The 24,792-nt window shown below is 41.6% G+C and overlaps 2 long non-coding RNA genes across 2 annotated transcripts; one reads left to right on the top strand and one right to left on the bottom strand.

The window, feature by feature from the left end:
* Positions 1 to 1,706: 1,706 nt before the first annotated feature.
* On the bottom strand, positions 1,707 to 3,594 carry LOC131895762 (uncharacterized). The gene is made up of 2 exons (XR_009375256.1): positions 3,085 to 3,594; positions 1,707 to 2,435 (listed from the first exon to the last, which is right to left on the bottom strand). It is a non-coding gene; the product is annotated as an uncharacterized LOC131895762 (long non-coding RNA).
* A 120-nt stretch (positions 3,595 to 3,714) lies between these two features.
* On the top strand, positions 3,715 to 20,956 carry LOC131896196 (uncharacterized). Its single transcript, XR_009375378.1, has 3 exons — positions 3,715 to 3,980; positions 6,503 to 6,576; positions 20,760 to 20,956. It is a non-coding gene; the product is annotated as an uncharacterized LOC131896196 (long non-coding RNA).
* The last annotated feature ends 3,836 nt before the right edge of the window (positions 20,957 to 24,792 follow it).

Genomic DNA, 24,792 nt, shown 5'->3' on the forward strand with positions numbered 1-24,792 from the left:
CCCAGCACAAGGCAGGTGTATGCAGAAGAATCAAGAGTTTAAGACCAGGTATAGCTATATAGTGAATTCAAAGCCAGCTTGGGGGCTAGCTGAGAACTTCTTTTAAAAGAGAGAAAGGGGACTTTGGAGATGATCCAGTAGTGAAAGGCTCTTGACCCCCACCACCACCACCCAAGCCTGGCGAACTGAGTTTGATCCCCAGATGCCATGTTAAAAAAACTGGATATGGTGGTATGCATCTGGAATCGCATCTGTATCTCAGCTCTCCCGTGGTGAGAAGGGGAGCAGAGACGGGAGAATTGCTGGGAGTTCTGGAGGCCAGCTAGCCTAGAGTTCACAGGAGGGCTGAAACAACCAGAGGGAACTGGCTTCAATAATGTAGGAGAGCAGCAAAGCCCAATACTTGTCCTCTGGCCTCCACATCACACTCCCACCTCCTCACACAATAATAAATAACAAACAAATGAGAAAGAGAGAGAGAGAGAGAAAATGAAATATAAAACAGAAGCGACTGATTGTTAGTCACGTGACCATCCCTGCTGTACAGAACAAGATCCAAGAGAAGAAAGAAAGGCAAAACTAAAGTCTTTTTGACATTAGCTGGGAAGAACACTCCCAAAAGAGAGACTCAGATGATAAGCTTTACGTTTGTTGAGGCTGGTTGGGTTTGTCCCATCTTTCCAAGCACCCGAGACAGGGTTGGAGAGTGCATACCACTGTGGGCAGTCACGCTGGTCAGAGAGCACATAACTCTCAGCGCCTGCCCTTCTAAGAAAGTGCACTACACCTGTGAGTGAGTGTCTTCTGCAAAGTCTTGCCCAAACGTTTGCCATGTGGGGAGCAGTAGATCTGTCAAGATGGTACTAAGCAACTGTAGAAATTATAATGTGAATGAGTAAGGCATGTCTGTTTGAGAATCCCGAGGATCACACTGCTAACTAGCTTCCATGCAGTTCTTCAGCATTAGGCGGGATCCACAACAAAGAGCATTGCCGTCTGCTCCACGGGATCAGCTGCCTGGTGCCTTTTAGAGAAATGAAGTTACAGGTCTCGTCGCTTGTCAGTCTCTCAATAAGCAGGTGATATCAATTACACATAAGGCCTCTTGTTTAGTTTTCAACTTTCGTTTTTCTATATTTTAATACTTTAGTGAAAACGCTTCTTTATGGGATATAAAAAAAATCACCCTTAAACATTCATGAGTTTTCCATTTTATCCCATAATTGAAAATAATTTTTAAAAAGTAAGTGATTGGCATGAGATTTTGTAAACTGTACATTTTTAAGTGTCATTTTTAACCTCTGTCTTTCTGAACAGAAATGAAGTTTGCTGTGCATATAGTGCACTGAGTGGTATAAAATGGCAAAGCCAGATTAGGGAGAAAGGAAGCAAATAAAGCTTGGGCAGATGCTGACACTCAGCTGAGCAGAGCATTTAGCCCTTATCTTCCAGTAACTATGGCAAAAAAGATGGAAATGTAATTACTTATACAACTTATTTACTTGTCTCCATAGCAACATAGCTTTCTGTATCTCTAGCACTAAAGTTATTGCACCGTTTTGAAATTAACTTTCTTAGAGTATGTCTCTCACTTAATTGAGTTGCTTGAGGTTAGAGACTCAGTGCACAAAATAGCTTCATGAAGGGGTCTCCCCACCCCATCCCACACACCATTCATTGACCAGCAAAAGAGAAAAAGCCAAGTCTACACAGGAGATGCATAATTTGTATTATTAAATCAGAAGGGAAATTTCTTGCTTAGGTCCCCTGGGTGGTGCATCAGATGGTGTCCTAAGCAACTTTATTGGAAGTGAATCAGTGAACCCCCAATGTCTGTTTCCATGGTGAAGTCTAATATGATTTTGAGCTGTAACATTAGTGCCCCTGTAGGAAATGCTTAGATGTTGCTTGTGTGGGCTTCCGGCGATATATGCTAATTTGTAGTTGAAGCCCTGACTAGAACATGTTGTGGATTTGCCATGGTGGTCCATGGAGCCCAAGGATCTTGGAGGGCCACAGAATTCACTAAGCTGCAAGACAGAATGGGAGTAGTTGATCAGATCACAAATCATCTTTGAACAGAGTTAAGTGTTCTTGGATCCAACATGTGTGTTGTTTCTTCACAAAATGATCTAGAAAATAATTTCATGACTAAAGAAACAGAGCTGAAAGCCGTGGAGCTGAGAGTTAGATGAACGCTGCATTACCTTGAATGTGAGAGGTCAGAACCTGGTTGGTCCTTGAGTTGACCTGGAGTTCTTTTCAGGGCATAAATACAAAGATCAGACTCTTTGGAGAGTCTGGCTTAGTGTCAAGTGAAGCAAAGACATTCCCACTTAAGCAGAGAGTTCTTCAAGAGGTGCTGTTGCTTACTCACTCGGTGTCTGTCTCAAACCTGCAGGGGCGTGATCATCACTAGGTCATACTTCAGTTCACTGTTATGTGGAGAGAGTGTGATTTGTTTTATTAGTGTCTTCTTGCTGTAGAAAAATGGGGTGCTGGGTGCTGTTTATTATTATTAGAAGGAATAATAATATTAAGGTCTGGGTTTGTGGTAGGGTATATGAATATGATTGCAAGTGCACAGAGAGCCCAGAAGAGCTAGATCCTCTGGAGCTGGGGGTACAAGCAGTTGTGAGTCACCAGACATGGGTCCTGGGAACCGAACTCCAGCACTCTCTGGGAGCAGGAAGTTCTTTTAACCATTGAGTCCTCTTTCCAGACTTGCATGCTACTCTTTTTTTTTATTGTTTATTTTTCAGGACAGTGTTTCCCTGTGTAGCCCCAGATGTCCTGGGACTCTCTCTGTAGACCAGGCTGGCCTCAAAATCATAGAGATCTTCCTGTCTCTTCCTCCCGAGTGCTGGGATTAAAAGCATGAGCTACTATGCCCAGCAACCTGAATGTTGCTTTTTTAAATAACATAATTCTTTATTGATTATTTGGGAATTTTACATTATGCACCCCAATCCTGCTTACCTCCCAGTCCATCCAAATTCTCCCCTCACCCCTGTAGCATCGCCTCCCAAAAGAAACCCCCTCCAAAAAAAATCACAGCAGCAAAAAAAAAAAAAAAAAACCAACCTGCTGCTTGCTCCTCCATCTTTCCCAACACCTCTTCATTCGTCCTAGTAGCATTGGGCGCTGCAGTGTGTCATACAGTACATACCCTTTTGTCCAATCAGACACACCCACAAAATGTTCATTACAATGAGTCATTGGTCTAGTTCAAGGCCTCTGGCATACCATCATCATTGGACCCTCACTGAAACTCCTCTCTGATATCTTGCTATTGCCTGGAGTCATGGAGATCCTGGGGTTATCATTCTGCAGGACCAGTCTCTTCCCATACTCAAGCAGGTCATAGATGGGATAGATGTTAGGGTGGGCCAACCCAAGGCCCAGTATATAAGTCTGGGTGGAAGCTGAGCTGGTTGGTCTGGGCCACTAGGACCAACCCTCTCAAGCAAGGGGCAGAGCCAGCTCTCCTATGCCCATGGTGAGAGGTGGGGTCGTCTCTCCTGAGTATAGGGCCAGCTCTCCCATGGGGGTTGGAGTCAGCTCTCTTACTGCAGTATCCACCCAAGGGCAGGACCAGCTATCCCCTGGCCAATGAGGGCCAGGCCAGCTCATAATGGCCCTCAGATTTCAACAAGCATGGTTCCTATGACCCTCTGTGACAACACAAACCATGGACATCATCACAGACCCCAGTTGCAGCAGAAACTCAAACCCAGACATGGCCCCTGGCAGCAGCTCAGGCCCAGATGTCACCATGGCCTAGGTGGCAGCACAGGCCACCCAGATCAGTATGGCCCACACAACAGTGTGGCCCTTGAACACCAACATGGTCTCAGGTGGCAGCCCAGACCCCTGGCATTGGCATGGCCTTTGATGGTATCAGGAGCCACAGACATGAACATAGACCCTGGCTGCAGCAGAGCCACAGACCCATGGCCTGGACAACACCATGACCCCAGGTGACAGTGCAGGCCACTTATATGAGCATGGCCCAGGCAGCAGCATGGCACTTGGCTGAACATTGCTCTTAAGAGTGAGAGAACAATTAGGTTTTACTTGGATGGAGGCAATTCCAACGTGTCATATAACAATGCTTCTTGTGGTAGTTTGAATGAGAATGATCTCCATAGGCTCTGGCATTTGCATACTTGGTTTCCAGTTGGGGACGTTAGGGGTGTGCCTTGTTGGAGGATGTATGTCACAGTGACTGGAGTTTGAGGTTTCAAAAGCTATATACCATTCCCAGTTTGTTCTCCCTGATTCCTGCTTGAAGTTTAAGGTGTGAGCTCTCAGCTTGCTGCTCCAGCCCCTGTGCCTGCTCCTTGATGCCTTGCTTCCCTGCTGGGATAGTAATGGACTCTTATCCCTCTATAACAGTGGTTCTCTGCTTGTGGGTCCAGACCCCTTTGGCAAACCTCTACCTCCAAAAATAATACATTACGATTCATAACAACAGCAAAATTACAGTTACAGAGTGGCAACAAAAATAAGTATATGGTTGGCGGAACTGTATATGTGGAACTGTTTTAAGGGTCTCAGCATTAGGAAGGTGGAAAACCACTGGACTAGAACCTTAAGCCCACATCAACCCTTCCTTCTCTAAGTTGCCCTGGTTATGGCATTTTATCACAGCAGTAGAAGAGTAATTAATACACTTCTCACTAGGTTTTCAACTTCTTTTGTTTCATTTTTACATAATCTCCTAGTTAGAACTATGCTTAAGGTATAATGGTATCACTGTTCAAGACTTTGTCACCCCCAGTTGTGACCAGGAATGTAAGTTCTATTTGGGGTGGTGGTCTTGTTTATTTTTCCCTCTACATCTTGATAAAGTTGTTCACTGGTGTCTTATAGAACTGAAACAGAATGCTAGTTGGTTTTCATTTAACCTAGTAATAAAATGTAATACACAAAACAAAAGATTTAAACAAAATAGTAAAATTGAACTAAAAATAAGATTTTTCACCTAGAATGTGAGTTATGTCAACCTATGAGTGTATATGGTCTCTTATTCCTCTGAAAAAATCAGAAATATAAGCAATAATTAGAATGAATTGGCATCATACTCCCACTCTTGACAAAGTCTAACCCAAGAACTAATGGATACATTAGTATTCCACATTCCGTAAAGTTAGCATTATTGCAGCTGAGAGCTTCTGCTATAAAACACAAATATAGATGGAGCAAATATACAGTGTTTCAGTTAGAAAATTGGAAACTTAATATTTCCCTCTGGCCCATAGGAGCCTACATGACAGCATGCTTATGGCCTATAATGTACTAAAGAGGTTAAGGTCAATGCAGTGGCACCATTTTATTATTAATAATGATGTGCAAGTGTGCAAATAACTGCAGTAAACAGTGTGTTAAACGCTTCATATGTGTTCTACACATAATTCCCATTGGGACCTTCTGCCATAGATGTACTGTTATGTTCCCAACTTAATAACAAGGAAATTGACCTTTGGAGAAGCAAACTAATACATAGCAAATTATTATTTGAATGGATGCAGTGACTTGATAACTCGTAGGGGAAACACACACCTAAGCAGAACTTAATGAATATTGCTGCCATCAGAAAATATTATATAGGGTCAAGAGAGATGGCTCAGCTGTTAAGAGCACTTGTTATCTTGCAGAGGACTCAGCTTTGGTTCTCAGCACCCATAAGGAGGTTCAAAGACACCTGTAACTCCAGTTCCAGGGGATCCAACGCACTTTTCTGGCCTCCACAAGGACCCCTCCCTCCCCACACACAAATAAATAGATAGATAGATAGATAGATAGATAGATAGATAGATAGATAGATAGATAAAATTTTAAAAAGAATCTCCAAGACATTGTAAGGAACTAAAAAGAGGATATTGTGTGCAATGGCAGGCATGGATCGAGGATTTGTTGTGTTGTTTTGAAGACAATTCAGTGATACACATGCAATGCTACTATATATATGTATCCTGATGGCTCACTAAGTGATGTTGATTCATATTCTGAGCTTTTGTTTTCAGCATTTTAAAAAAGCATATGTATGTTTCATAAATATTTGCTGAGTGCTGAGTTACTTATTTTATAAAATGACTCAAGTGTTGAAATGTTTCTATCAGAAACATACTATCCAAATAAACTAAAATTCATTCATGTAATTAATATAGTAGAGATGGCAAAACCCTGAAATGGTTACTGTAGAACAATTCAAAAGATAGAACATTTCAATTTAGTATTAGACATAAAAGGTGTTAAATGTTTGGTGAGTTTGAAGTCATTACATTCTATAAATTGGAAGAGCTGTTGCCAGTATAAGATAGTTAATTTATATATTGCTGGAGTATCCTAAAGGGGGTGGAGGGGAGGGGCAGTGGCAGTTACTGCCTCATGACTGACTACTCCTGAGGATTCTGTAAATGGTTATTGTCTCCTAAAGAGATGGGGAATGATGAGACAGTTACTGTAGCGGTTGACGTTTTTTAACTGTCTTCTGTAGATCTCATTGGTTGGAGCAGGATCCTGATACGAGATTCTGGAATCCTTGAACACATGAAATCTAGCATGAAACAGGTAAGACTGACAGCATTTTGTGAGTCATATATACTTAGAGTCTGGGGGAGAAGAACAGAGCCTGCCCTGCAGGGCTACACCAGGAGCAGAGTGAACAAGCCAGGCTAGAGGAGGAGGATCTAAAACATCCACAAAGTGGGGATGACCCTTTGTCCTTCAGTGACGTGACTGGCTTGTGTGAATAATTCCACATTCTGTTGAGGAACAGAAAACTACTACTTCATGATAGGAGGGCGTCTAGGGACCCTTATTCTTGGTGGCACAGTTGGGAGAGGAACTTGTGACTAGGCCACCCAGAGGCCTCCCATCAAGGAAGCACATGGTATCAAGTCGTCTTTGTTTTGGACCTTGTGTGATAGGTTGATACAAAATACTGTCAAAAGCTAAATAGTGTATTTCAAACAGGGCCAATGAAAGTCAGTTACAGTGTGACCCATAGTTGGACCAGGAGCGGTCCTTTCTTAGATCACTGGTAAAGTGATGGTCAGTAAAAATAGCCCTTCAGGGTTCTTTCTCTTTCTGCACAATTGGTGATGTCTGGGTCTTGCAGAACTCCGAGAGACAGCTGTTCTTTGCCTTGATTGCTATGACTTCCTTTTGTCCTCATAGAAACCCCAACTGGAAAACCAACAGCAGGATTTCAGTACTGTGTGGTTATGAAGTGCAGACAATAGATGTAAATCTTATCTCACCAAAACAGGCAGAACAGGAGACAATCCCCAGCTCTCTTCTGAGCCCCTTTTGATATGTTGGCATCTCAGCCCGTGGCTTCCCATATTCAGGCTGACTTAGCTTTAATTAGATAACTGTCCTTTACCCAGATACAGGCCCCAAACCTGCATTTCCTCAGGATGACCACATTCAATTTACATGCAACGGTGGACAGAATAGTAGGCATTAAACACGTAGAACTGGATTCTGCTGTCAGAACTGCTGGTAGCCATGAATAACAAGTTCCCTGATTTCTCTGGTGGTGAGAGCTCTCCTTTGCAAAAAATAATCAAATTCTGCCTCTCGGTGCTTATACCAGAAGTCTGGATCGAAGGCATCCTTAAAAAAAAAAGTAAAAACACAAAGATGGCTCCTATTCACAAGAGTAAGCACAAAAGGCTTCCTTCCAGGGGTAAGGTTTGCTCCAGTTCTGAAGTATGTAAACCTGGTTCGTTAGTTTGTCTGCTTCCGATGATGTGGCCCCTCCTCTCAGATTTCATTCTTGATGTCTTTGCTGCCCTCCCACAGGCATCCAGCCTTGGTTATCTCTGTAATTGTTCTTCTCTCTATTGAAAAGGAGGGAGGAGGGAGGGGGAGGGCAATAAGAGAGGAGGGGAAACAGAGGCAAGAGGGGGGAGGGAGATGAGAGAGGGATGTGGGTGGGGAGAGGAATGGGAGGGAGGAAAACGCATCATCTTATCTCTGGCTCAAGTTTCTCATTTTAGTTTCCACTGAATCCCGTTGCTGGTCACAGGGGGTGGGGGAGGCTGTAATAAAACTCTGTAGGAGACTCATAGATGACGAATTAGACACCATTTAGACTAACATCATAAAAGAGACTTCCTGTTTGCATGAGTTCATTGGCACTGGCAGTCATTGTGAAAGACCAATTATCTTTCTTTCTGCACAATTACTGTTCCAGAACGATCCGCTAAATAAGTCTGCCTCCTGGTGCCAGGTCCATCTTTAGTGTCTTTAGTCACTGGAGACGGAATTTCCGTGTTAGTACTTTAGAGTAGGTGTGTCTCAAGGGCCTTGGGCTTTTAAAAGTAACTACGGTTTGTTGTTGTTGTTGTTTGTTTTTGTTTGTTTGTTTCTGTCAGCTCTGTTTTGTTTGGAGACAGGGCCTTTCTACGGGTCTTTCCATGGTACGCAGGTTGGCCTGGATTCTTGTGTTGCAGCCTCTGGTGTGCTGGGATTACATGTGTGATGTGTGTGCCGTCATGCCTAGGCTGAATGAGCCCATCTCAATTACTAATCTTTTTCTCTTTCAGTCTAAGAGCAAGCTTAAAAACAGGGCACTTTATGCATAATTACATGGGAAAGAAATTCTTCAAGGGCCTATGCTTGATATGTTGTTGAGATTTAGTGATGTGTTGATTTAATAGTAGCCTATTGTTATCACATCGAGATTGTTAATTGGATGTCTTTAATTTGATAAGGCTTATTGTGACTATTTTTTAATCATTTTAAAACAATAATGATTTAAGAAAATGACACAATGAAATAATATAATTGCTAGCGTCTTCATTACCTCTGTCCAAAACAGAAAAATTAATCCTTGACCTCTAATTTATTATGGGATCTTTCTTTAAAGTTGAAAACTAAGTAAAAAGAGCTCAATTTTAACATTTAAGGGCAACCAAAAGTTCAGAAATGTAGACCATTATTCTAAGCAGTACAACTTCCTGTGCTGAGCAGAACATCTAGTCGCTTGCCTACCTGTCCAGACTTTAAAAGGGACTCACAGTCCAGGTGCATCATCAGTGTTAAACCCATCGATTCGTCTCCCCTGCTGTCGGCCATCAGATTGGCAGGTGAAAACCGCACGCGTGTCTTCTCTTCAGAATTGTTCAGAATAAGGTTTGTCAACAAAGGACTTAGCTGTCTCTGAGGCTCTGCAGAGTTTTGCTTCTGGTCTGCAATCTTACCTCAGGAAGTTTCTACAGCTTCCTGAACTCTGCTCCCCCAGGCTTCTCACTGGAGAACATAACACCACCGATATCAGGTACCGCCAGCCCAATAGTACCCAACAGGAGCCTGGCAGATGAACCTAGGGCATGAATTCTGCCTCCTTTTATTATTATGTGCCTTTAAAAACTGCTGTTTGACTTCTCTGGAGTTCTGGATTTCTCTAGAGAAATGAGAACAACAAAGACACACACACACACACACACATACATACACACATGCATGCATCATACGTTGTGTATAATAAATCAGATAAAATGAAGTATCTAGCACCTTGTCAAGCTCCACATATGATAGTTAAGGTGATGTTACTCTTAGAAATTCTGACTATGACAAGCCTGGACATGGAAAACTGAGCCTAATTATCTGGTATTATGAGCATGATCCTAACCTGCTGTGAAACAATAACCAAGGCATGAGATCCAGCAGACTTCATCTCCTCACTTATTAGAAACTCTCCTTCCAAGTGCCCGGGAAGTACGAACAACAAAGTCTGGGTTTAGGGGTTCAGAAGTTAGCTTGGTTCCGATAGAATGATTCAGTGAGATTTATAAGGACCAGGAAAACGAATAAAACCACACAGTGCTTGCTCCCTTGATCTACAACTTTTTTATTATAATTGAGTCAATTATGTTGCTAGTAATAAAACAAACTAGGTTTCTTAGAAGCATATTTAAGCTGTTTTTTTTTTCTAAACAGCACTGTGCTTGATACAAGATCATGAGATGAGTGAAGTCTCAATAAAAACAAACAACCATATCAATTCAAGAGCACTGTGACAAAAGATGTTTCCTCATAGACCTTTTAACATTCCTGCTTGGAAAGGCAGATTTACTTGACAAAGAGAGCTGGCTATTTTTCTCTTTATAGTCCATGTCATCATGCAGAGAAAGACATTGCAGAAATTGGAAAATGCTTTTCCACAAAATGTATTAAAGTGATGACACAGTAAGATAAAATACATTGACAGTTCTAGTTTATTCCAGATGACTTTTTTTCTTCTGTGTGTCCCTTGGGACAGAGGACTAAAATTCTAAGCCAAAAAATTGAGAACATATGAACCGACAGAGAATGTTTATTCTACTGTGTGAGTGACATGCCAGGAGGAAACATGATTCAGATGCAGATATGTTATTCTAGCTTATATGTTACAGGACAAATGCCAGAAACTTAAAAACATCTTTTTATAGGTGTGTATGTACATGTGTATGTGCATATATGTGTGTGTATACATGTATACGTGTGTATGTATATGTGTGTGCACACATATTCTTTGGTCTATCACTACATGGGTCTGGTGATCAAAACTCAGGGTCTCATACTTGTGCAATGAACACTTTATCCAATGAGGTCCCCTCCCCACCCCGTGATAACTTTTTACTTAAACATTGTTCCAGAAAATCCAAGGTGGAAGCTTCGCCATCTGCATTGAAAGCTATAGAAATTTCCCGCTCATGCTAGCAACTTTCATGCACACATTATTTGCCTCTTATATTTCATTATTTTATTTATTTTGAAAGGATCGATACAATCAATGGCTAGGAGCGAGTGCTAAAATAGATTTTCTGCATCGATATTCACACCTAAAGCATTTGCAGTGGGACTTCGTGTTGTCATTTCCTTGTTTAGTGTTTTCTTGCCCACTCCATTTCCAGTGACTTATGCCTCTATTCATTTTCGGCACAGGTCTAATATCCTACTCCTCCCCCATTACTATCTTTCTTCCCTCCCCAAAACTTCATAGGCCATCATCATTGGACATAGTTTATGTGACTTGTTAATTACCTCTATTCCTCAAGGACAGCGAAAGCCACTCGAAGGCAAGGCTTTTGGATGTTTCTGTGACCATCTTGTACCCTATTTTGAAGTCATTTTCTCCCCCACCCCTAGCACCAGATCACCTAAATTGGGGGCCATGCCTCAAGCCAACCGTTTATTATGAATAAGCTTTGCTGGAACTTTCCCTCAGAACCTGTGAAACAAATGTGGCCTAATTCCCAGGGCCTGAATCCACCGGTTTGCCTTTTCTCTGTCTCAGGGATCATCAATATCTGCTCCAGGAGGCACCCTCATACACAAACTTTGGGTATTAAAGTTTGTTTTATATATTTATATTTATTTATATATTTATATTTGTTGTATTTATATATACATGTATGGTGTCTGTGGGTGAGTATATGTGCTATGTGTGGGTGGGTGGCCATGGAGACCAGAAGAGAGTATTGGATCCCCCGGACTCCCAGAGTTGGAGTGACAGGTAGTTGTGAGCCACCCACTGTGGATAGTAGGGACTGAACTCAGGCTCTCTTGAAAAGCAGCAAGAGCTCTTAACAGCTGAGCCCTATGTGGATGTGCTTTTAAGTAAATACTTTTTTTTTAATTATGTGGAACATTTCTAGAAATGAGGTAGTTAGTTGCTTTCTTAAAGAATTGTTAACCAACATCATCAGGTAAACAGTACTAGGATGTTGTGGAATATTAATTTAAGATGTGTTGCATTCGTTTATGCTGTGGAATATTTGTTTAATAATGCAAAGACATGTTACATTTGTTTGATTAAATAAAATTAACCTGGGATCAGAAGACTGAGTCAGCAACTAAATGTCAGGAAGTGGTAGGGAAGAACCATGTGTAGCTAGAGTTCTTAATTGGGGGCTGAGCAGAAGGACGTGCTGTTTTGGGGGAGACTCGAGCTAGGAGAGAAGGTGAGCTACTTGCTATTCAGCCTCTCTGAACCAGCAGAATTTCACCTCAGCCTTTGAATCCTGAGTTCTATAGAGGGATAGGGAGCTAGATAAAGTTCCCTTTAGCAGCCATGACAGAGCTGGTGCCTGAAGGAACGGAATTCCCGCCTGGCTACAGGCAGTGTGGCCAATCTGCTGCTGGTAGCTGTGGAGTTGCAGATTGGGACAGCAGTTGCTTCAGGGGCAGCTACTGAATTTAATGAAAAACAACAGCAAGAGATTTGCATTAAAACACACTGATGATGTGACTGCAGCTCTGTGATGACTGACTGAGGAGGGATACCTCAAGAATCACACTGAGACACACTCATGTGACTACAGATCCATGATAACTATTGGGGGGGGGGGGTGACTCCACATTGAAACGTATTCGCATGACTGTAGATCTGTGATGACTTGCTGTGGGGAGTAATACCGCAAAACTGAGCAATAACTACAAAGTTCCAGAGCATAATTTGAGTAGGGGTCATACTTAGAAGATCCTCAATGTGCCATTCTAGATCTTTCCAACGAGCTGTAGTATATAAATAAAAGGTCACTGTGGGAGAAAATTTAGGACCAGGAAACGTTCAACTACTGCGGGAAAGAGATAAATTTTTTCATTTTTGTCCTTTTGGAAATATGTATGATCATTTTTGTTAACGTAACTGACCTAATGCATGATAGAAAGGCTTTTACTAAATAAATGTTGTGTCATGAAGCCAATCGTCCGAGGCTGAGTTTAGCTTTGAGTGATGACGAAGTGAGAGGTTTATGATCTATGTTGCCTATGGATGACTGATGCTTTTGTTTGGGAGAAGCCGCAAACTTGTAAGAATGCAGGCAAACTGCTATTGTGGCAATGCATCATTTTGAAGTGCTCAAATCACCGGGAGGAACATTGAAGCCATGCCAACGTAAAGACAAAGAGAGGAGCTGTTGAGAGATAATTAAGTGGAAATTTGGATTCCTCAGTCCAAGCTGGAATTTATGTGTGATGATAAAGCTATGAAGAGCTTTCAAGCATTGAGTACATCCTGAGTGTTAAGCCCATAAATCTAGCAGCCAAAAATCTTTATTCTTACTCAAACAGGGTAGAAGAAAGTCCTTATTATTTTTATCAAGTTTCTTTCTCATGAAGTTTAAAAAGAATTAACTCTCGAAAATTACTGGATGATTTTTTTTCTCTCAATTAGAATAGCATGTATTTGATTTTCTGAAAAGTTCACTTACTTTTTTTTTTCTCTCAAGAGTTATGCTGACACAGTCTAAATAAATCCCAGGTGAAAGAGCTAGCCATTTTTGTGGAGAAGAAATTACTTAATGTTCCCAAATCAAGTAGGTCTGTGATCTTAGGCAATATATTTAGGTCAACAAAATAAACGACTTTGTGTGCAACATGCCTGTAATGCAAATTCCAAAGGGTTGCTTTCAGCAGTGAGATTCTTCTAGGAAATAAGTGAAGTAAATTATTTTTCATGGATTTACATCAATATAGCAATCAGTTCTAAGGAATTTTCAACAAAATGTCTCATTTCCCTCACAATAGTTCATGAAACCAAAAGTCCAAACTTTCTGCTGTTTTTGTCATGGTGAATTTGAATGTTTTATAATCTTTTCCAATTTGTGAACAAGAGTTGAAACCATTCAAATCAAGCTCTCATCTGAGAGACTAGACAGACACTTGAGGCTCTCTTACTATTTCCAGCTCCTGTGGTGCAGATGTGAAGTGTCCCTCACAGGATCATGGATGGGTGACTTCATTGACCGCTGGTGGGCTTTTGAAAAGTGATGGATTCCGAGGACTCTGATCTAATCAATGTATTAATCTGGATAGATTCATAGAACGATGGCATCATGGGAGATAGGAAGCATTGCCTCACAGAAGCCCGATTCTAAGGTTGAGGAAGCAGCAGGAATCTATGAGACAGGTTCCAGACAAGAGGAATCTGCATGGAGGAGGGATTACAGATCTGTGGATTAATCAGAGTAACTTGAGACCTGTCTAAAGCAGGGCAGCAAATCGTGAGATAGACTATGAGAGACTCACTAGAGAAAGTCAGTGAAGGGTGAAAAGGAGGCTAGGGTGCTCTTGGACAACAGACACAGGAAAATGACGGGACTGAGATCCACCTATAGAAGAATGGCTGTTCACATCTGTACACATCCAACTGGACAACAAAAGCACCTGAATCAAACCACAACAAAAATCACAAGAATTTGGGAAGTGGGTTTTGGCAGTACCCTGGCAGATAGCTTACCTTTTCCCATGTACTTCCAGATTAATGACTACAAGGTCATCAGATTTTTTTTTTATGCCAACTATGACAAAAATAAGAGAAAACAGCATCCAACTCATTGGGACTATATCATCTATAATGCCCAGTGTATAATAGAAGTGGGAAAACATTGTCAAATAAACAGAAATGTTTGATCTGCCATGAAGGAGAAAAGTTACACTTTTAAGAAGCAGGGAAGACATCTACTTAACCAACTTTGGACTTTAAAGACATGTTTTTAATTGTACAGGTATGGAATGAGCATCACACACAGAAGCCTTCTGCCAGATGTTCAAGTAAGGCTCTCCAAAGGGAAGGCATTTGTTTGCATTGTGAGACAAACCATCAACCCTACCGTGAAGCACTCACTTGTAGCTGGAGTTTTCTCCAGTCCTGCCTGGCCCACGGTCAGGACAAATCTCTCACCCGCCAGTCTCACAGCCACTCAGACCCAACCGAGTAAACACACAGAGACTTATATTACTTATAAACTGTATGGCCGTGCAAGGCTTCTTGCTATCTAGTTCTTATATCTTAAATTAACCCATTTCTATTAATCTATAAGTTGCCACATACCTTGTGGCTGACCGGTAATTTTACATCTCACTTCCTCTGTGTCCGGCTCGCGACCCCTGACTCAGCCTTCCTGTTCCCAGAATTCTCTTCTCTCCTTGTCCCGCCTATACTTCCTGCCTGGCTACTGGCCAATCAGTGTTTTATTTATTAACCAATCAGAGCAATATATTTAACATACAGAACACCCCACAGCACTCACTAGCTTGGAAGAATGATTGATAGAGTAGAGTTGTCTAGACTTCAGTGTCTGGCAGATATTTCATCATAAATAAGTAGTGTGCTGGCCATCTGAAAGACAGTCAACAACAGGAGCCCAGTTTTGAGGGAAAACTGAAATGTTGGGACGTTTTACTTGCTACCATTAGCTTAAGTACTTAGCTTGAAAAATATTTTGATAAGCTCATTGGCGGTGTGCACTAAAATGATTTTTCTTTTGATGTTACATAGTGAGCTGCATCAACATTCAGAGACGAGAATAGCTCAGTGATCCAGTATGTCCTGAGTGGCTAGTTCATATATGCTATGAACATAGACAAAGGATGCATTCAAAATAGACAAGTGAGCTTTTGTGTAACAACACAGAAATACTTTGATGTACTTCCAGATTAATGACTACAAATAGCATCTAAGATGGCTACCTTTTTTTTTTTTTTTTCAAGTTCCTGGTAATAGCAAAGGAGAGCAGCAATGACTTCTAAAAAGGTTACCAAGTATTCTGATCATTTCTAAATACATATTTGCTTGAGTCTTCATTCTTTCCATTCCTGAAAGGCTAGGCGCAGAAGCAGATATAAAACCCAAATGTACAGTTCAGCACATACAGTGATGTGTCACTAAGCATCACTTCTGCTTTCTTGGCCATAACAAAAATACTTCCTGGCTTGGCTTAGATCCACAGGAAGCATGAGTCCTGTTAGGTTTGCTCTCTGCCTGTGCACAAGCATCTATCTGCATGTACCCATTTCCCCCTTGCAGCTGTTCCTTCCGGGTCCCAGCACTATGACACCTTCCAGAACACTTACTCATTATTTCAGAACGAATTCATGACAAATAAGAAGTCTCAGAAGGTGGTCGAAGTTAAACTCACTCAGTGCCACAATTCACCCCACCCGGTCTCCAGAACACAGGCTGCTGGATGGGCTTTCTTCATTCTCACATGGCAGCAAACACAGGGATGATAAGGGGTGAGACTCCCAGCCTCGGCTCTCTGCTCTCACTGGAGCTCCAGCCCCTTCTCCTCGACAGCCAAATGGGTCTCATTAACAGCCTTACAAATCCTCTTCCCTGGGAAATGTGTTATTTCCTCTCTGAGCTTCACTTTTGTATTTTACACTTCATTCCTCTTATTTGCTTCCCTTGGGAGGAAGTCGGGCAAATCATGGCCCTTTGTAGATCTTGATCCTGAGTGGGCAGCTGTCTTTCCAGCTGCTAACCCCAAGGTTGGGCCCCGTCTGAAGCAGTCACAAAATTTAGCGGGTGTAATGGTTATCTGTGAAGTGTAACAAACTAATGACAAAACCAGCTAATGAAGCAGAGGCAAGTGTTTAAGAAGATCTACATGGAAGATTTAGAGACTCACTCTTGTGTATATTTAGGAGAAATGTCTAGGAGATACTGCGGGTGTAGAAACTGCCAGAATGAAAACACAAATACACACACACACACACACACACACACACACACACACACACACATACACACACCCCACAGGCCAATAGCCAAGGAAGAGACCTCAGACTTTCTAAGACTGTCAGTTCACAAGACTAATATCCTAATCTCCAAAGATGAATATGCAAGGTTTTGTGGAACATACTATGAATCAAGCCATCTATAGGTCATCAAGTGAGTACTGTTGTATGATGCAATAGAAAGATATTCTCACTTATCCCAAAATTTAAATACATACTGCTAGTATGAAAAGAAAAGCATGCAACACAGCAGTGAGTACAACACTAATGGATTACGTAAGGATGGAGAGAGAGGAAATTCAAATACAGACATAGATGCAGAAGTAGACATAGCTGTAGATAAAGTTAATGTAGGACGGCTACTTGGGATATTAAGATATTGCTGTTAGCTGCTAGTGCTTTTAAAAATGGACATGATAAAAAATAAAGGAATAAATAAGAGGGAAATGCCAACACAGCATCGAACAGTAAAATGAATGCAATGTGTGTGCTGTAGTAATTTGCTGTAGTCACTATATTGTACAACAGGACTCTCCAAGTTACTCCCGTTACCAGACCGTTACCTGCTACATTATGTCCTACAATGACCCTGACTTCTAGACATTTGGCTATTTGCCAAGACACATTCCTCAAATTAAATGTTGCATAAGACAGTAAACACAAACTCATAGGACTACAAAGTGCTGTGACTAGGAGAAATTGGGTTTGGAACATATGAAGTTCTCTGTATCCTCCTGGAACTTTTTCTCCAGTTCAAATTTTGTTAAGAAAGCAGCACTATTCTATCTTACATACTGCTTTGCAACTTGCGATGCTTCATCAAATGTACTCTTAAATATTTGCCCATTTTAACATATTGATTTTTCACTACTATCTGTACACACACAGAGTCAATCATTGTGCAATAGAACAATGCTCATTAAGGAAGTTCTCTGAATTTCACAGCATCTGAGCAATACTGTGCCGAAGCATCTGGCATCAGCATTTTCTGGCAACGGCAATTTGAAGGGTATTCATTAAGATGTCAGCATTAGTGACTGACAGAGAAAATGGAAGCAAAATTATTTTTATATTTATAATCTATGTACTTTCTCTTTGGTACTTCTAATGGATATTTATGGCTATAATCAGAAAACCTATGTTAAGTGTCTTCTTTAGTCACATATAAATAACTTATTTTATGAAATGATAAACATTATTTTAGCAAAAATGGTTTTGTGTCGAAAAAGGAAACAGTATTGCATCAAATGTACTGAAAAAGAAATAGAAAAATCATTGCAAAAGGGTATTAACTCTGTCTGGGGCTTCTGATGTAATTCTTATTTTTCTTATTTTCATGTGGTAAAAACAAGTACTGAACAACTGCCTGAGGGAGGTAGAAAATATTTTAATAAATATTGTATGGAAAGCCTTAATTCAGGCTCATAAAAGAATTCACTAACATGATGACGTGTTAGTCTGTAGGCATTTAAAAACCCCACAGAAATTAAAATGTTCCATACGTACATGCACATATGTATGTCCATGTCTTAGTTACTTTTCTATTGCTGTGAAGAGATACCATACCAAGGCAACTAGTGAAAGCAAGCATTTAATTGGAGCTGGCTTACAGTTTCAGAGTGTGTTAGTCCATGACTATTACAGTGGGAACTATGGCAGCAGGCCGGCAGGCATGGTGCTGGAGCAGCAGCTGAGAGCTCACATCTGATCCACAGGAGGAAGCAGAGGGTAAACAAACTAGGAATGACCTGGCCTTTTGAAACTTGAAAGCCCTCCCCCAGCGACACACCTCCTCCACCAAGGCCACACCTCCTAATCCCTCCTATAAACAGTTCCACCAATTGGGAACCAACTATTCAAATATGTGAGTCTGTGGGGGTCATTCTTGTTCAGATCACCTCAAGATGTATGTAAAAATATCTGAAGTTGGAGTCATAAAGATGAGTGATATCGACAACAGAACACTTCGAAGTATAAACACCCAACAGAAATAAACTTCAAATACTATCATTAGGTCCGAATAGATATACAAGAAAATATTCAATGAAAGAGGGCAATGAAAATAAATTTAAAGGAATCTCATGAAAAGAACTAATAGTGCTTAGGGCACACCTAGGACACACTGCCACAGGACCGTGTGCAATACGAACTGGATGTGCTGACACCTGATGCCCAGTCTCCTTGGGGAGCCAGTGAAGAGAGAAAGACATGATACAAATTCAAGGGCTAGTTAGACCAGAAATGACATAGAATTTGAGTCTCTACCGTGACTCGTGAATGCCAATGAGGACATTTGATAAGAGAAGTTCTGTTTGGAGATGGAGAGCCGGAACGGCCAAAATAGACACCAGAGGTGAAGAGAGCCCCATGTTGCATTGAAGCCAACCACTCTAAAGGCTGGCCTTGGAAAGTCTCCACGTGGGTTTACCCAGATCTGAAACAGCTTTAGCTTCTGAAGAAGATTCTGATTGGTTTTCTCCACTGAACCATCATAACACTGGTTTCCAAACTGAACGACACACCCCTCCTGCCTGCACTGCGTCTTCCACCCCCTTATTTGGAAATTGGATATTTGAAGATGCAGTGGCTGCAGTTTAAATCGGATAAAGCCACCAGGCATAGTGGTTGGTGCAGGCCTTAATTGCAGAGGCAGACAGATCTCTGTGAGTTCAAGGCCAGCCTGGTCTACATAGTGAGTTTCAGAACAGCCAGTGCGGCCCTGTCTCAAAAAACACCAAATTTAAAAAAAGAAAAAAAAAAAAAGCCATCGATTTCCCGGCATCCTTATAAGAAAAAGATCTCATGAAAGTGGGCTTGTGGAGGATGCCATGTGAAGATGGACGCAGGTGTGGAGTCCGTAGTGACAGACCAGGGAGTGCTAAGCCCAGCTGGTGACTTGCAAGTAGGCGGTCTAGAGCTGCAAGAGAGCACAGCCTGCCGACAGCTAAGACTTCAGCCTCCAGAACCTTCGGAGAAATCGCTTCTGTTTGAAGCCACCTCACTTGCAGTAGAATGTTCGCGTCCCTGGAAAATTAAGGTTGGCATCATTAGAAGGAGAGAAAAAAAAAAAAAAAAGTGGACCCTTTTCCCGAGTCGGTTTTGTTGCAACAAGAAAGGAGAAATAGTTTCACCCATAGATTACCTAAATGGAGAACACACACAAGAATTGGAGTCACAGAAATTCAAGAAAGAATACTAGTAAGTGTATTAATACACGTTTTCACCGCAGTTGTGCGGGGAAATTTTGAGTTAACAAGGGCCAAAAAGAGCGGAGCCTCCATGCTGCCATCTGGTGGTCAAGAGATGGGAGGGCACGCCAACTTGTTTCTCTGAGATTCAGTGCAGAAATCCAGCTTGTGAGGCTTGGAATTGTGAAGAAAACTAAATGTTCAGCAAAATGGAAGGGAAAAGGCGACCCAAATCTTCCAGTGAACCCAGTGCACAGATGGGCAGTACTGGGGACACTTGGTACTCCTCCAGTTAGCTGGAATGTAAGACTCAGGAAGCCCCCATGGAAAAGCTAGCCAGCCTATGCCCACCAGCTCCTCTCAAAACATAGTGAAATGACAGTCTTCATTAGCGTTCACGCAAAAGCAAAATAATAACATTAAAAAAAAAAACACTAGCAGGTGCTGGAGAGATGGCTCCTTGGGTAAGCACTTGCTGCACAGGCATGGGGCCCTGAGTTAGGATCCCAGCACCAAATCCAAATACAGCATGGTGGGCAGTAGAGTCCCTAGAATTACCGGAGTAGGCTAGCTGGTCACCTTGCTCCAGGATCAGTGGCACCCAGTCTCAAGTAAGTGGGTTGGAGAACAAGAGCAGGATACCCCTGCCCCCCTCTGGCCTCTGCATGCAGGTGAGAGTCTCCCCATCATTTGGATACCCTTCCCATATACACCACACACACACACACACACACACACACACACACACACACACACACACGGTGCGAGGGGTGCGTCAATCCCAGAAGCTAAGTATGTTGCTAAGAAATGAGATTATTTTTTGTAAGAGAAAGTGAGAGAACCTCAAAGATTACACTAAAAACAAAGAAAAAGAAAAAGGTTTAAAAAATAAATGAGACTAGAAAGGATCACCCAAGTTTAAATTTATGATAGAGAAGGGGAGGGGGAGAGGATCCAAGAGGATTTTTCTCCATCAATGCTCAGACCATCTGCTGTCTCATTGGTTCTTCCTTACATGTTATCATGAAGCGACATTTTTTTTTTCAGTGACTCCTGAGTTTAACTAGGATTGCTTACATGCGTAAAGGTGAGAAGCTACTTACTGGAACAAATTTTCTACGTATGTTCTCCGTAATAAGATTTGTTCTTATTTGTTTGCCTCTGAGGGAAGATGGCTTAGCGGAACTGAAGGAATCTACTTATGAGAAAGACTCGTGCCCCTAAGACGTCTGTAGCGTATGAAATTGAGATGAAATAAAATGTTTGGAAAAATCCGAGAGCGAGGCCTCCAGTGAAGCAATTTGGGGGCGGCAGGGACTTGCCTTGTGCTTCTCACTATCTAAGTGAAGTATGTGTTGCAGGGATGTGGACTTTCTAGAAGCCAGAGGAGGAGACCTAGGCACTGAAATGCCTCCCAAGCCATCTTACAGTGATGTTGGGGGCAGATCTTAAAGGGTGGGACCTGTACACACACTGTTACATGGAAGTACATAGTTTGTGTTTAAAAAAAAAATAGCTTGTTACTGTTAAACTATATGGCTTCAAAATATACCAACAAAGTGTGAAATAAATACCCTGAAGCAAACCACAGAAGTTGTCTAATTACGTCTAAACATGTCTTGTAGGGTGTGCTAGGTAAACAATAATGAGATAAGTAAACCCATATGTAAATATGATAAATTACTGGTTATAATTTTGTGTGCAAATGTGTACTCATGTGTAGGTACACATGTGTGTCTAGGTCTGTGTGTCCACGTGTGCGTACATATGGAAGCCAGACATCAACTTCAGGTGCCCTCTACCAGGTGCCATATACCTTGTGTTTTGAGACAGGGCCTGCCACCGGCTTGAGGCTTTCTGATTTGGTTAGGCTGCCTGCCCAGTGAGTATCAGGGATTTACCTGGCTCTGCCTCCCTGGTACTGGGATTACAAGTACATACCACCATGCCTGGCTTTCTAGCAATAATTTTTAAACAATTTATAATTAGAAGTTATAATGCAATCATATGATATGCAAGCCTGAGGAACCATACTTGGAAGAAAAGGGTTGAAAGGGGTCCTTTCTCCAATTACCAGAGCCCATGCTCTCTCAGTCGCTAATAGGCAGATCTCTGTGAGTTGAAGCCAGGATTGTCTCCATAGCAAGTTCGAGGCCAGCCAGGGTCACATATGAGACCTTGTCTTTAAAAGAAAAAAAAATGACCAGGTGGTGGTGGTGCACGCCTTTAATCTCAGCACTCGGGAGGCAGAGGCAGGCAGATCTCTGTGAGTTTGAGGCCAGCCTGGTCTACAAAGCAAGTTCCAGGACAGCCAGATCTGTTAAACAGAGAAACCCTGTCTTGAGAAATAAAACAAAACAAAAATGTATGTAAAATAATGAAGCTATATGGGCTGGTTCAGCAACTAACACCTGAGGCTTGCTATGTGGTACGCAAATATCTGTATGTTCTTCACAAGAACTCATTTTACAGATGAAAAGACTGAAATCAAGAATGTTGTCGATCTATACCTAAATGTTCTTGTACTATTTTTGTTCCCTTTGAAAGTCACCCATTACCTGCCCCCACCCCCCCATGTCTGATCCCTGTCTCTTTCACAACCATTAAAATAGATTCTTAGAGACTACACATACTCAAGGAGCCAAAAGCTAAACTATCATCATATCACATCTGAGTCCTCTAGTAGAACTTTCCCACTTTGCCATAACCCACACCCCTATGGCCCCCACTGGTACATTTGTTAAGTGCCCTGATTTATGACTTCCTTTGCTCTGGGGTAATACAACCTTATATAACCACTCCCACAGTGGAATATAGCTTTGGGGGAACTTAAATCCACACTCCCTGGCCATAGCCTCTTGCATTGGCTCAAGAACAAATTCTGCCATACTCCCTCGGATGAGCTAGGTTTGTGTTGACATTACCCACGGGCTTCTAAAATTATGCACAAAAATGACCAGAGTAGAACACTGATCATTACAAGATATATTTCAGATGAAGTAATACTTAAAATTCAAAATCTCAGTTTTTGACTCAGCATACCTCAATTCCAAATTCAAAGTGTTCAAATCTCTAGCAGAAGTAGGAACCTGTGCAATGAGAAACCTTACTGGCCCCTTACTGTAGCACTTAATATTAATTATAAATGATATTTCCTAGTGGGGCAGTATTTCAGTGTTTTTACCACCTGTGTGACAGCTCAGAATTACCCAAGTATGAGCCCTGATCATTATCAATATTATCAGAAAAAAATATTAATTTGGAACAAGCAGCTAGAAAGAAACTGAGGTTTGATTTTACTCAATAAATAAACCCGCATATATGTTGTGATCAAGGGTACGTAATGGCTGAATAGTCAGTTAATGATAGACAATGAACCATGTGTTCAGAAACACAGTCTTCTCCTACTAGCATGTTAAGTTGTAAAACATTGATATTTCCTATAATTTATTTTTATACATTCTCTATAAATCCCAGATTTTCCCAGAATATAATTTTAATTTCCTGAGAACATAGCAAATCTTAACTTATACAACACAATACTCTATTTCTCATTCTGGAATCCATAAGTTTCACCTCCTGATCAAGCAAAAAACTTAGACATACATGAGAATGAAAAGCTATTTCTCCCATGTATACAACAGGCACACTGTCATCACCCATTAGAGAAAGGTGATTCTTAGAAACGTCATTGATTTGTTGCCATTGATTCACATTTAACTAAAGCAGAGGTAGAAAATGACTGTATTCTCGGGAATCACGCTCATCCGTTTTTACGTTCAGATCAGATTACTGAAAGTCAGAAACATGACTCACAGGAAGCAATTTATCCAAGGGTACAAACCTCCCTAAAGAGGGGAGCATCCATTTCACTTCTTCCAATACTCTGACACCACCCATCAATAGGACTGAACAGTCTTGTAAACTTTTTTAAAGCATTTTGTATTCTGGAAGTGTCTTCAGTCGAGGTGAAATAAAGGCCACTGTTCTACAAATACACAGTCACCAAGAAACCATGACTGACAGACACAGTATGCATCGGAGATGGTGTTTTCTACCATACAGAGTTCAGACAGCGAGGCTTCAAGCCCTAGATTAAAATGTCAGTCTGAAGACAGCCTTGGGCAGATATTCCTCGTGGAATATTATCCCAAAGCTCCACACTATTAACCCATGCGTGCTATTTCCAGGAACCGTCTGAGTGTCATGGATTTGTCATTGTGAATGTTGTTTGGGAGCTGTCGTCATATGATGTCACTGCAATTCAATCTTGCACTTTTCCGTCTCACCACATTAGGGTGATAAACAGCTCTTCCAGCAATGCTGGCCGGGGAAGCCGAAAGCCCAACTTCAGATCTTCACCTCTCTCTCCTCTCCTCTAAATCCAGTCAACCATTCTCACCCCAGCTCTGTAGCAGACTACCTGATGTGGCCTCTCCTCACTCTCTGTCCCTATTCCCAGGGGCAAATCCTGGTGGGATACCCTGCTTTCCTCCATGCTGTGTACTTCCTCCCCTCTTCCCTTTTCTATCCCATTCCTAAGTGTCAGCCCCCATTATCTAGAAATACATTCTACCCAGAACACTCAGTGACCACACTTAATCAGGATCCCAGAAGAATTCCCTACTAGACAACACAGAGCCACCACACCCTCTTAAGAACCAGAGAGGGCAACAGAAACCAAGGAACAAAGTACCCACCCAGCAAAGACAAGGCCAGATATCAGCAACTAGAATTACAACCAGCCCAAACCCAGTTGCCTAGGTGCTAGCATAAAACCATAATCAATAACAGCCGGGACAATGTCACCACTAGAGCCCAGTAACCCTACTACAACAGGCCTGGAGAAATGTAATGGAGCCAAAGCACAAGACAAGGATGTTAAAATAACCTTTATGAATATGATAGAGGTCCTTAAAGAGGAAATTAGTAAATCCATTAAAGAAATCTAAGTAAACACAGATAAGCAGTGGAAGAAAGTGAATAAAAGAGTTCAAGACCTGAAAGTAGAAACAGAATCAATAAAGAAAACCTAAACAGAAGAAATCCAGAAATGAAAACTTTAGGAACTTGAACAGGA

The sequence above is a fragment of the Peromyscus eremicus genome, chromosome 19, assembly GCF_949786415.1.
Source record: "Peromyscus eremicus chromosome 19, PerEre_H2_v1, whole genome shotgun sequence".
In the NCBI taxonomy this organism is placed as follows: domain Eukaryota; kingdom Metazoa; phylum Chordata; class Mammalia; order Rodentia; family Cricetidae; genus Peromyscus; species Peromyscus eremicus.